This window comes from Eurosta solidaginis, chromosome 2, assembly GCF_040869045.1.
Source record: "Eurosta solidaginis isolate ZX-2024a chromosome 2, ASM4086904v1, whole genome shotgun sequence".
Classification (NCBI taxonomy): domain Eukaryota; kingdom Metazoa; phylum Arthropoda; class Insecta; order Diptera; family Tephritidae; genus Eurosta; species Eurosta solidaginis.
The window spans coordinates 144,585,256-144,598,723 of NC_090320.1; positions in this window are offsets into that span (position 1 = coordinate 144,585,256).

Sequence of the window (13,468 nt, forward strand, 5' to 3'; positions counted from 1 at the left end):
TATTACGAGTATGCAATTCTATAATAGCAACGAACACAGCATGAAAGAGTTAGTCAGAACGACGCCGTGGTAGCAAACGGATCTAAGTTGAAGAGTGATAGCTCGTAAATAGGTTTTGACCAATGCGAGACATCATCATTCAGATTAGACGTGAACTGAGCCAAACCAAGCTTTAGGTTGCGCACCGCCGCCATCACCAACCGTGAGCCTATATTAAACGCGAGTGGACGCCCGGCACTGTGGTTATTAGTCGGATCTACGAGCGGATGGTGATAGCCAGTAAATAGATTTTGACCAAGGCGGGACATCACCACCCGACGTAGACGCAGACTGAGCTGTAATTGAGTGTTGCGATCTTTGCTTGCTGATATAGGCTCAAGGCTGCGCTCCGCCGACTGGCCACGGTCGACACCCGACAGCGACGGCACTCTCTCTCCCCGCGTCAGCGCAACGCCAACGGCAACAGAGCATCCTCAGTGGTCACATATCTATTTCAACCAAGCGTCTTCAGTGACCGCATATCCATTTTATTTCAAGCGTCCTCAGTGACCACATACTAACCGGGACGCCAGCGTCAACGCGTCGCCAACGAGCGTCTTCAGTGACCGCATACCCACTTTATTTAAAGCGTCCTCAGTGACCGCATTCCCACTTTATTTAAAGCGTCCTCAGTGACTACATACTAACCGCGACGCCAGCGTCAATGTGTCACCTACGAGGTCTTCAGTGACCGCATACCCACTTTATTTCAAGCGTCCTCAGTGACTACATACTAACCGCGACGCTAGCGTCAACTTGTCACCAACGAAAGTCTTCAGTGACCGCATATCCACTTTACTTCAAGCATCCTTAATGACTTCATACTAACTGCGAAGACAGCACCCACGCACCGCCAACGAGCGTCCCCATTGGCCGCACACCCATTATAATCGAGCGGCCTCAGCGACGAAATTACTAACCACGACATCAGCGTCCACGCATCGCCGACGAGCATCCTCAGTGACCGCATATCCTGTTAAGCGTCCTCAGTAACTAAATACTAATCGCGACGCCAGCGTCAAAGCGCAATCAACGAGCGTCCTCAGTGACCACATACTCGAGCGTCCTCAGTGACGAAACACTAGCCGCGGCAGCCAGCGCCAACGGCAACAGAGCGTCCCACGAGCGTCCTCAGTGACCGTCTTAGCACGAAAGCCAACGCAGCGATGAACGCCAGCGTAGGCACGCCACTAAGGCGTCCCATAACGACACGCTAACGGGACCGGGTGGACCGTTAGCCAATATCAAAGCATAGTAATAACAACGTAAGTCAGCACACCAGTAGGTACGCCAACGGGACCTGGGTGGACCGTTACCCACCAGGCCACGCCGACACCGAATACCAATAATATTGAATAGATATTGAATTTAAGTGAAGTTTTAGATATAATTTAGCTGTAAATAAATGATGTTAAATAAAGTACGACTCTGAAAAGGGCCCACAGTATAAATTTATTGACCCTGGGCACGGCGAGTATACCCCAGCAATTTATTAAAAAGCAACGGGGCGCAGGGAAAGTTTCGTTACAACGGATTTCAGAAGAATGTGCTTGGTACACAATTAGCACAAGAAATTGTTTTCGGCTGGATTCTTGCAGGCCGTGCCGATGCTCAAGAGCTAACAACCGGATTGTCTCTTATTATAGTGACGTAGCATTGGATAAACAACTATCTGCCTTCTGGGAGCTCAAATAACTCGCCAAAAACAAACGTCTAAATCCAGACGAACAATACTCCGAGGAACTATATAGAAATACAACCACAAGGGATAATACAGGGAAATATACTGTCTCACTACCATTTAAACGGGAATTTCCTTCAAGCATCTCTCTAGGACCATCTCTTAAAAGAGCCTGCTCTCAGTTCTTCCAGAACGCATGTACCTACATATTTGTGTTGAGTTGTGACGTCTGTGGGAAACGCAATGTCAGCAAATTTGCCTGAATGCAAATTTGGTTTAGTCGTACGTTGTACACACACCACCTGTATTAAATCCTGTTAATTGCTCTGTCAGCAACAATTAGCAAATGCCCTTTTTGTGTTGATTAAAATTTCGACTCTTTTTGTTACAGGGTAGCATATTGACTGTTTTACTCATTTGGCATTGAAATTGTTGGCTGTTTATACTACATCGCCCTTTTTTTCAGAATGCTTATGCATTTGGCGAATGCATGAGCATTCGATATTTATTTAGTTAAATATAAATTAATTCTATATTTTGTATTTTATATTTGTAGGTTGAAAATTTACTTATTCTATTAATGTAAGTCTTTTTTTTTAAGCAAAAGTCAAGCTGTAAAGTTGATTTATATCTGTGCTCTTGTCTTTTTAATAAATTAATTGCTTAATATTGTTAAAATTGGTTTTTGTTGTTGACATAAGTAGTGAAATGTAATCATTGAGTGTGCTACATCAAGAAATTTAATTAAATTTCACTTGTTCAGTTGAATTTTTAATATCAAAATTAAATATTTCCATAACTTTGCATATACACACACCTATTAACATATTTACATACAGTTGAATTGCCGAGTGCTTTGAATTGTGTTGTTGCTGTTGATAGGCATCGAATTTCATAGTGGAATTGTTTTTATACTCAGTTGAGCAGAGCCCACAGAGTATAATAACTTTGATTGGATAACGGTTGGCTGTACAGGTATAAAGGAATCGAGATAGATATATACTTCCATATATCAAAATCACCAGTATCGAAAAAAACATTTGATTGAGCCATGTCCGTCCGTCCGTTAACACGATAACTTGAGTAAATTTTGAGGTATCTTGATGAAATTTGGTATGTAGGTTCCTGGGCACTCATCTCAGATCGATATTTAAAATGAACGATATCGGACTATAACCACGCCCACTTTTTCGATATCGAAAATTTCGAAAAACCGAAAAAGTGCGATAATTCATTACCAAAGACGGATAAAGCGATGAAACTTGGTAGGTGAGTTGAACTTATGACGCAGAATAGAAAGTTAGTAAAAATTTGGACCACGGGCGTGGCACCGCCCACTTTTAAAAGAAAGTAATTTAAAAGTTTTGCAAGCTGTAATTTGGCAGGAACGTTACTCCTATGTATGCTTAATAAAAATTAGCAAAATCGGAGAACTACCACGCACATTTTTTTAAGTCGAATTTTAACAAAAAATTTGATATCTTTACAGTATATAAGTAAATTATGTCAACATTCAACTCCAGTAATGATGTGGTGCAACAAAATACAAAAATAAAAGAAAATCTCAAAATGGGCGTGGCTCCACCCTTTTTCATTTAATTTGTCTACGATATATTTAATACCATAAGTCGAACAAAAATTGACCAATCCTTGTAAAATTTGGTAGGGGCTTAGATTCTAGGACGATAACTGTTTTCTGTGAAAAAGGGCGAAATCGGTTGAAGCCACGCCCAGTCTTTATACACAGTCGACCGTCTGTCCTTCCGCTCGGCCATTAACACGATAACCTGAGCGAAAATCGATATATCTTTACTAAACGAAGTTCATTAACTTATCTGAACTCACTTTGTATTGGTATAAAAATTGCCGAAATCCGACTATGACCACGCCCACTTTTTCGATATCGAAAATTACGAAAAATGAAAAAAAAATGCCGTAATTCTATACCAAATACGAAAAAAGGGATGAAACATGGTAATTGGATTGGTTTATTGACGCAAAATATAACTTTAGAAAAAAACTTTGTAAAATGGGTGTGACAGGTGTATTAAGTAGAAAAAAATTAAAAAGTTCTGCAGGGCGAAATCAAAAGCCCTTGGAATCTTGGCAGGTATACCGTTCGTGGTATTACATATATAAATAAATTAGCGGTACCCGAAAGATGATGTTTTGGGTCACCCTGGTCCACATTTTGGTCGATATCTCGAAAACGCCTTCATATATACAACTACCACCACGCTCTTTTAAAACCCTCATTAATACCTTTAATTTGATACCCATATTATACAAACGCATTCTAGAGTCAACCCTGGTCCACCTTTATAACGATATCTCCAAAATGCGTCCACCTATAGAACTAAGGCCCACCTCCTTTTAAAATACACATTAGCACCTTTCATTTGATACCCATTTCGTACAAACAAATTGTAGAGTCATCCCTTGTCCACCTTTATGGCGATATCCCGAAAAGTCGTCCACCTATAGAACTAAGGCCCACTCCCTTTTAAAATACTCATTAACACCTTTCCTTTGATACCCATATCGTACAAACAAATTCTGGAGTGGCCCCTGGTTCCCCGTTTATGGCGATATCTCGAAAAGGCTTCCACCCGTAGAACTAAGGCCCACTCCCTTTTAAAATACTCATTAAATCCTTTCATTTGATACCCATATTGTACAAACGCATTCTAGAGTCACCCCTGGTCCACCTTTAGGCGATATCTCGAAAAGGCGGCCACCTATAGAACTAAGGCCCACTCCCTTTTAAAATACTCATTAACACCTTTCATTTGATACCCATATCGTACAAACAAATTCTAGAGTCACCCCTGGTCCACCTTTATGGCGATATCTCGAAAAGGCGTCCACCTATAGAACTAAGGCCCACCCCTTTTAAAATACTCACTAACACCTTTCATTTGATACTCATATCGTACAAACAAATTCTAGAGTCACCCCTGGTTCGCCTTTATGGCGATATCTCGAAAAGGCGTCCACCTATAGAACTAAGCCCACGCCCTTTTAAAATACTAATTAACACCTTTCATTTGATACCCATATCTTACAACCAAATTCTAGAGTAAGCCCTGGTCCACCTTTATGGCGGCATTCCTAAATGGCGTCCACCTATAGAACTATGGCCCACTCCCTTTTAAAATACTCTTTAATACCTTCCATTTGATACACATGTCATACAAACATATTCCAGGGTTTCCCTAGGTTAATTTTCCTATATGGTGATTTTCCCTTATTTTGTCTCCATAGCTCTCAACTGAGTATGTAATGTTCTGTTACACCCGAACTTAACCTTACTTACTTGTTGTTTTTGATTTTGCGTGCACGCTTCATCTCTCTTTCTTCATTGTCACAGCTGTTTGCGCGGTTTGTTCAGTGTTATCACAGTGTATCTCAAACTGCTCAAAGCATATCCCAATTTAACATCTATTTTCAAACTGTTTTTATTTTCTTTTTGTTATAACCCGTGTTGCTATTTATTAATTAATTTTCAATTAATCAATTTACTCTCGCTATTCTATAAATATTTTTTTTTCACCTCTTTATTTAAATTTAAATGGCTTGTATATATTCTAACTGTTTGATAAAATGTGATTCCCATCCCTTTGTGGCATGCTGGCTTTGCGATGGCCTCGCCCTATGAAGTGTGCCAGCTTGTCAGCAAGAGTGGTTGACGCACTCAACGATAGTGATAACGGAGTTCGTTGGGCCTGTTTGAAATGTAGACCAACTGAGATTGATCTTTTCAAAGTTTTCAAACAGGCTCGCGATGGTTTCTCTGAAATAGGTAGAGAGTTAGCCGCACTGTCCAAGAAATTCACTCAATACGAAAACTTGTTTAAGTCTTTCATATATCCGAATGACATAACAAACGCAAACATTCCACATGGAAACCGTCATCCTACCAGTGCTTCCTCTAATGGACACTTGATGCCGTTGCAGAAGTTCCTGCACCCGTAGTTAGTTCGCCGCCAACTATCGAATTAATAAATCTGGCATCCCCAAGTCCCTTAACGGCCCAGCCATCCTCATCAAAAGTTTCTTTAACAAAACCAAAAAAATTTTCTATAAAAAGTAATCAATATCCCCAAAACCCTCCTACGGAATCCGAACCGAGTAGTAATATTATTATTGTCCCTATTAAAAAATCTATTTTTATGTCAAGATTTGATAAAAACACTACAGAAGAGGACCTTAAGTCGTACATCATCACTAAACTTAAATTTTATAACGTGACAGTTCGAAAATTCAATTTTAACTATCCTAGAGCCATTTCGTCTTTTAGGATTGATGTATCCGCACAACATTTTGAAACTATATTAAGTAATTCTTTTTGGCCGCCTGTTGCTTTTGTGAGGGAATTCGAACGTAGGCGTAACAATAATACCCTGAATATCGCTACACTTCCTCATAACAATATTGCATCAAAAAACTGAATGCTAAATCGGTCCTAAATTTGTTTTATCAAAATGTTAGAGGCTTAAACACTAAACTAACAGAATTTTATTTGAAATCGTTTAACTGCAATTACAACATTATAGTTTTTACTGAAACTTGGCTAAAACCTCATGTATTTAACTCAGAGAATCTTTGCCATGATTACCAAATATACAGAAATGACCGCTTGAACAGAATTGGAGGAAGAGTTTTGTTTGCTGTTGTAGCATTCACTCATTAAGTTATTCATTCATTTGTACAAACATATATTTCAACCCGTTTTGGAATGTCTTAAAATATATTGACTCTTACATACATATTCATACAATTGTACATACGTATATTTTGGCTCGCTTTGGTACGGCATGAGATTCTATTGACACATTCATTCATTTGTACAAACAAATATTTTGTACACCGTGCATCATATGGTAACCTGAGCCTTGGTATGACACTGTTTAGAGCTTGCTCGCGACAAGCCTGTAGAAAATTATTAACATGATTCATTTATGCTTGCGTTGCACATTTCACAGTCAATTTTAATTATGCTTAGAATGCAGTTCCCAGGCAACTGAATTGAATGTATATGTGTGTTATACTTAGTTTGTAAGTATTTTAGCTCATAGAAATTGTGTATAAAAGAAAGCAACTTTTGAATAAAGAAGGGAATTGAACCTGCTGCCGTTTCAATTGGCAGTAAATTCTATCTGGTGCCGCTAACTGGGCACTGCAAACTAGATTTCGATTTTCTCTTATCCGCAAACATTACATGGCGATCCTGCCATTTCCTTATTTTCCTTTAGAGCTGCTGAATTAAATAGGCAGCTTACCGCATCTGCTGCTTGAAATATAGGCAAACTTCCTCTAAAAAATGCGGCAAAATTTGAAACAAAACAAAATATCAAAATTATATAACAAAAAAAAAATTCGAGGAATTACCGATAAAGAGACACACATCAAGAAGATTATTAATTATTATGAACACATGGAATTGAGGCGTAAGGCATAGAGAAGTGGAATAGACCTTGACTTGCAGATATACATCAAGAAGATAGCAGATTATTATGAACACATGGAATTGAAGCGTAAGGCATAGAGAAGTGGAATAGACCTTGGGCTGCAGACACACATCAAGAAGACATGGAATAGACCTTAGGCTGCAGACACACATCAAGAAGACATGGAATAGACCTTAGGCTGCAGACACACATCAAGAAGAAAAACGGAGATAGCAGATTATGTATGTAATTATCTAGGTAGTTTATTTTAAAAGCATTTGGCAACCTAAGGGTTGCCAGTTTACGGGGAAAAAGTAGATTTTTGCTAATAAAATTAAGATTTTTTTTCTTCTCACACTAACCTTTTCAATGAACGAAATCAATAATCAAAAAGAATTTGACACATTATTCATGCATTGTTGTAAATCAATTGAGGAAGAAGTAAATAAATTAGAAAAAGAAAAAGAAGCAGAAATAATTAAAAAAGGCCCTAAGACAATTAGCATAGAAGAATATAGGCGTAGAATAAAACAACAAAAAATTGAGGAACCAAAGATTCCGAAACCCACTAAAAATAAAAGAAAAAGAGGAGGAAAGAGATTTAACATAAGAAAGGCTGTAGCCATATTGTATAAAGAAATTAATTTGACAACAAACACAGAGGAAAGGATACGTCTAAAAAATAAAATTAGGGAATTAAAAGAAGTATAAAAGAATTTTTTTTTTAAGGAAACACTAATTACAATGCCGAACAAAAACCCAATCACTACGCTTGAGAATAAAATAGAAAAAAAGATTTACAAAAGGAGTTACGCTGGCTAAAAGGCTTTTGGAAAAATATTGGTATGACTAAGGAACCAAATATGGAGGATGTCATTAATCCTACTACTAGAATCGAGGAAACCAGACGCATGCTGGTAATGTTTAACCTTACACAACACAAATAAATAAATAAAAAAAATTTTTTTTTAACAATTATTATTTCAAAATGGGAGGCAAAGAATCCAAAGTAGAAGAACCCAATGCAAACGTAATTAATTCCATTCAAGTAATTGACCATAGTGAGGCATTAGCCTTTATCAAAATATTGTTGATAATTTTGACGATCTGCACTTTCGTCAACTTATTTCTAAAATTATACTCAACTCATAATAAATTTAAAAAAAAAATACATGAGCCGAGCAGATGGTCTAGGCAAAGTCTAAACCCAAAAAAAAAATATATGTATTTTTTACCTCGATGGGCAAATAGAAAACTATTCTCAACACACTTGTGGAAGAAAACATTTTAGCAGAAAAAACTTATAAATGTATTAATAAAAATATAAGCATACAAAGAATAACCATTTTAAAACACCTCACGACAATACTACAGTCATTGAATAATATAGGCAAAGCTATACAAGAAGTACATAGCAAATTAACTGCCAGCCATCAATTAGAAGCACAACACATTTTTTCCGGTGTTAGAGATAAATTAGTATCCTCATTAGGTAGATGTAAAATTGAGGCATTAGTCCCAACGTCATTTGAAGGAGAGATAGAAACTGATTTCGCTAGCTTATTACCTGAAACTCAACCAAATCTAGGACAAACTCCACAAATTGAAATTTTTAATAAAACCTCACAAACTGAAAGCAACAAAATGTCACAAACAATAGTCGAATTTTTAAAGACTGCTTCATCAGTTTTGCCAGAATTCGATGGTAAAGCTGAAAACTTGAATAGCTTTTTGGATGGTTTTCATATCTTAGAACAAATTAAGGATACCCATGAAGCTGTAGCGGTTTCGATGATAAAAACCAAGCTGAAAGGAACAGCCAGAAACCTAATAAGCACTGAAAGCTCAATGGAAGCAATAAAACAAAAATTAAAAACAGCAATTAAGGGTGAATCAGTTGAATATCCAACAGCGCGGTAGAACTGCAAATCAATACACTGCTGAAATTGAAAAGCTCACAAAATCGTTGGAAGGAGCATACATATCTGACGGACTAACACCAGAGTTAGCAACCAAGTATGCTACACAATCAGCTGTGAAAGCTATGTGTAAAAACTGCTCCAGCGATAAAGTAAAAACAATTAATTATGCAAGCTGGAACGTTCACAACAATGAACGAAGCTATATCAAAATTTACTAACAGTTGCGCAGAAGTAACTGGAAATACAAATTCACTACTACATATTCGCCAACAAAATTCCAATTTCCGAGGTAACTTCCGCGGGAGTTATCAAAACAATAATTATAGAGGAAATTATAGACGTTCTTTCAATACATATAACAATAATAAAAATTATAATAATAACAGACAAAATAACCAAAGATCTGGTCGAAATTTCGGATCGCGATGAAATACCCGCAATAACACCAGAAATGTCCAAATTGTTACACAGCAGGAAAAACAACAAACTCCACCTTAATAAATAAAAAATTATATATTTTCAATTTACACCTTAATAGCTACATATCTCCCAGAACAACTCTGAATGATTCCATATCAACCCTCCTAATCGATACGGGAGCGGATATTTCAATAATAAAAAAAGGGTCAAATTGACAGTAATGTCACGATAAATAAATCGCAAAAAACAGATGTAAGAGGAATTGGTCAAGGGATAACAAGCACTATTGGCACGGTTAAAGCGGACTTAAAAGATGATTACCTACTAATTAGACACAAATTTCACGTAGTAGAAGACAATTTCCCCATCCCATGCGATGGAATATTGGGATTAGATTTCATTAAAAAATATAATTGCATTTTGGATTATCAAATAGAAGGTGACAGTCTAATACTAAGACCATATGACTACCCAGAAAACATAATAATTCAGATGACTAACAAACCAACAATTAATAGTATTTCAATTCCCGCACGATCAGAAGTAGCTCGACAAATTCACATAGAAAATAACAATTCAGATTTACTAATCCCACAACAAAAATTGTCTGAAGGTATTTTTATTGCAAACACACTAGCAAATTCACAACAAACATTTGTTAGAATTGTAAATACAACAGATAAAAATGCAACACTTCAAATTTTAATATTCGTACAGAAAATTTGAATGATTATACAATAGTTAAAAATAAAAAACTCGAAAATGAGGCCAACAATAAAGAAAAATTGGAAAGATTAAATAAAAATTTTCCAAAGTTTGCAAATAAAGCACTTAATGCATTATGTGCGGAATTCATTGACATTTTTTCATTGGAAACAGAACCAATTACCACTAATAATTTTTACAAACAAAAACTTCATATGAAAGACAATAACCCAGTCTACGTAAAAAATTATAGAATACCAGAAGCTCATAAGAGTGAAATTAATAAACAAGTAAACAAATTAGTTAAAGATGACATAATAGAACCTTCAATTTCAGAATTCAATAGTCCAATTTTATTAGTACCGAAAATATCACTACCGAATAACCAAGAAAAAAGATGGAGAATGGTTGTAGATTACAGAAAAGTAAATAAAAAATTAACCGCAGATAAATTCCCTTTACCAAGAATTGATGACATACTAGATCAGTTAGGAAGAGCTAAATATTTTTATACTCATTTGAGCAGAGCTCACAGAGTATATTAACTTTGATTGCATAACGGTTGGTTGTGTTGGTATAAAGGAATCGAGATAGATATAGACTTCCATATATCAAAATCATCAGTATCGAAAAAAAATTTGATTGAGCCATGTCCGTCCGTTCGTCCGTCTGTCCGTTAACACGATAACTTGAGTAAATTTTGAGGTACCTTGATGAAATTTGGTATGTAGGTTCCTGGGAACTCATTTCAGATCGCTATTTAAAATGGACGATATCGGACTATAACCACGCCCACTTTTTCGATATCGAAAATTTCGAAAAATTGAAAAAGTGCGATAATTCATTACCAAAGATGGATAAAGCGATGAAACTTAGTAGGTGAGTTGAACTTATGGCGCAGAATAGAAAATTAGTAAAGTTTTGGACAATGGGCGTGGCACCGCCCACTTTTAAAAGAAAGTAATTTAGAAGTTTTGCAAGCTGTAATTTGGCAGTCGTAGAAGATATCATGATGAAATTTGGCAAGAACACTACTTCTTTTACTATATGTATGCGTAATAAAAATTAGCAAAATCGGAGAACGACCATGCTCACTTAAAAAAAAAAATTTTTTAAGTCAAATTAAAAAAAAACAAGTGAATATCTTTACAGTATATAAGTCATAAGTAATATAAGTATTTATGTCAACATTCAACTCCAGTAATGATATGGTGCAACAAAATACAAAAATAAAAGAAAATTTCAAAATGGGCGTGGCTCCGCCCTTTTTCATTTAATTTGTCTAGAATACTTTTAATGACATAAGTCGAACAAAAATTCACCAATTCTTCTGAAATTTGGCAGGGGCATAGATTCTATGACGGTAACTATCTTCTGTGAAAATGGGCGAAATCGGTTGAAGCCACGCCCAGTTTTTATACACAGTCGTCCGTCCCCTCGGCCGTTAACACGATAACTTGAGCAAAAACCGATAGATCTTTACTAAACTTATTCCACGTACTTATCTGAACTCACTTTATCTTGGTACAAAAAATGGACGAAAGCCAACTATAACCGCGCCCACTTTTTCGAAATCGAAAATTACTAAAAATTAAAAAATGCCATAATTCTATACCAAATACGAAAAAAGGGATGAAACATGGTAATTTGATTGGTTTATTGACGCAAAAAATAACTTTAGAAAAAACTTTGTAAAATGGGTGTGACACCTACCATATTAAGTAGAAGAAAATGAAAAAGTTCTGTAAGGCGAAACCAAAAGCCCTTGGAATATTGGCAGGAATACTGTTCGTGATATTACATATATAAATAAATTAGCGGTACTCGACAGATGATGTTCTGGGTCACCCTGGTCCACATTTTGGTCGATATCTCGAAAACCCCTTCACATACACAACTACCACCACCCCTTTTAAAACCCTCATTAATACCTTTAATTTGATACCCATATCGTACAAACACATTATAGAGTCACCCCTGGTCCACATTTATGGCGTTATCTCGAAAAGGCGTCCAACCATAGAACTAAGGCCCACTCCCTTTTAAAATACTCATTAACACCTTCGTTTGATACCCACATCGTACAAACACATTCTAGAGTCACCCCTGGTCCACCTTTATGGCGATGTCTCGAAACGGCGTCCACCTATGGAACTAAGGATCACTCCCTTTTAAAATACTCATTAACACCTTTCATTTGATACCCATATCGTACAAACACATTCTAGAGTTACCTCTGGTCCACCTTTATGGAAATATCTCGAAAAGGCGTCCACTTATAGAACTAAGGCCCACTCCCTTTTGAAATACTCATTAACACCTTTCATTTGATAGCCATATCGTACAAATACATTCTAGAGTCACCCCTGGTCCACCTTTATGGCGATGTCTCGAAACGGCGTCCACCTATGGAACTAAGGATCACTCCCTTTTAAAATACTCATTAACACCTTTTATTTGATACCCATATCGTACAAACACATTCTAGAGTCACCCCTGGTCCACCTTTAGAACTATGGCCCACTCCGTTTTAAAATAATCTTTAATACCTTCCATTTGATACCCATGTCATACAAACACATTCCAGGGTTACCCTAGGTTCATTTTCCTACATGGTGATTTTCCCTTATTTTGTCTCCAAAGCTCTCAGCTGAGTATGTAATGTTCGGTTACATCCGAAATTAACCTTCCTTACTTGTTCATGCTTAGATTTAATGTCTGGATTTCACCAGATTGAACTCAGCGAAGAGTCAAGAGATATCACATCCTTTACAGCAGATAATGGCACTTATCGTTTCAAAAGACTACCGTATGGCCCTAAAGTAGCACCGAACTCAATCCAAAGAATGATGACATTAGCATTTGCAGGCTTAAAACCTTCACAAGCATTCCTATACATTGACGATTTAGTCGTATTAGGATGCTCCGAAAATCATATGATTAAAAATTTACGAGATGTTTTCGCAACTTGTAGAAAATAAAATTAAAAAAATGCATCCTGATAAATGTTTATTTTTCAACCAAGAAGTAACTTACCTTGGTCATAAATGCACAAGCAAAGGAATTTTGCCAGATCCCAGTAAATGCGAAACAGTTAAAAATTACCCAACACCTAAAAACGCGGATGAGGCGAAAAGATTCGTCGCATTTTGCAATTATTACAGAAGATTTATTCCAAATTTTGAAGATATTCTAGAATAATAACAAGACTTTGCAAGAAAAATGTAGTTTTCGACTAGACAGAGGATTGT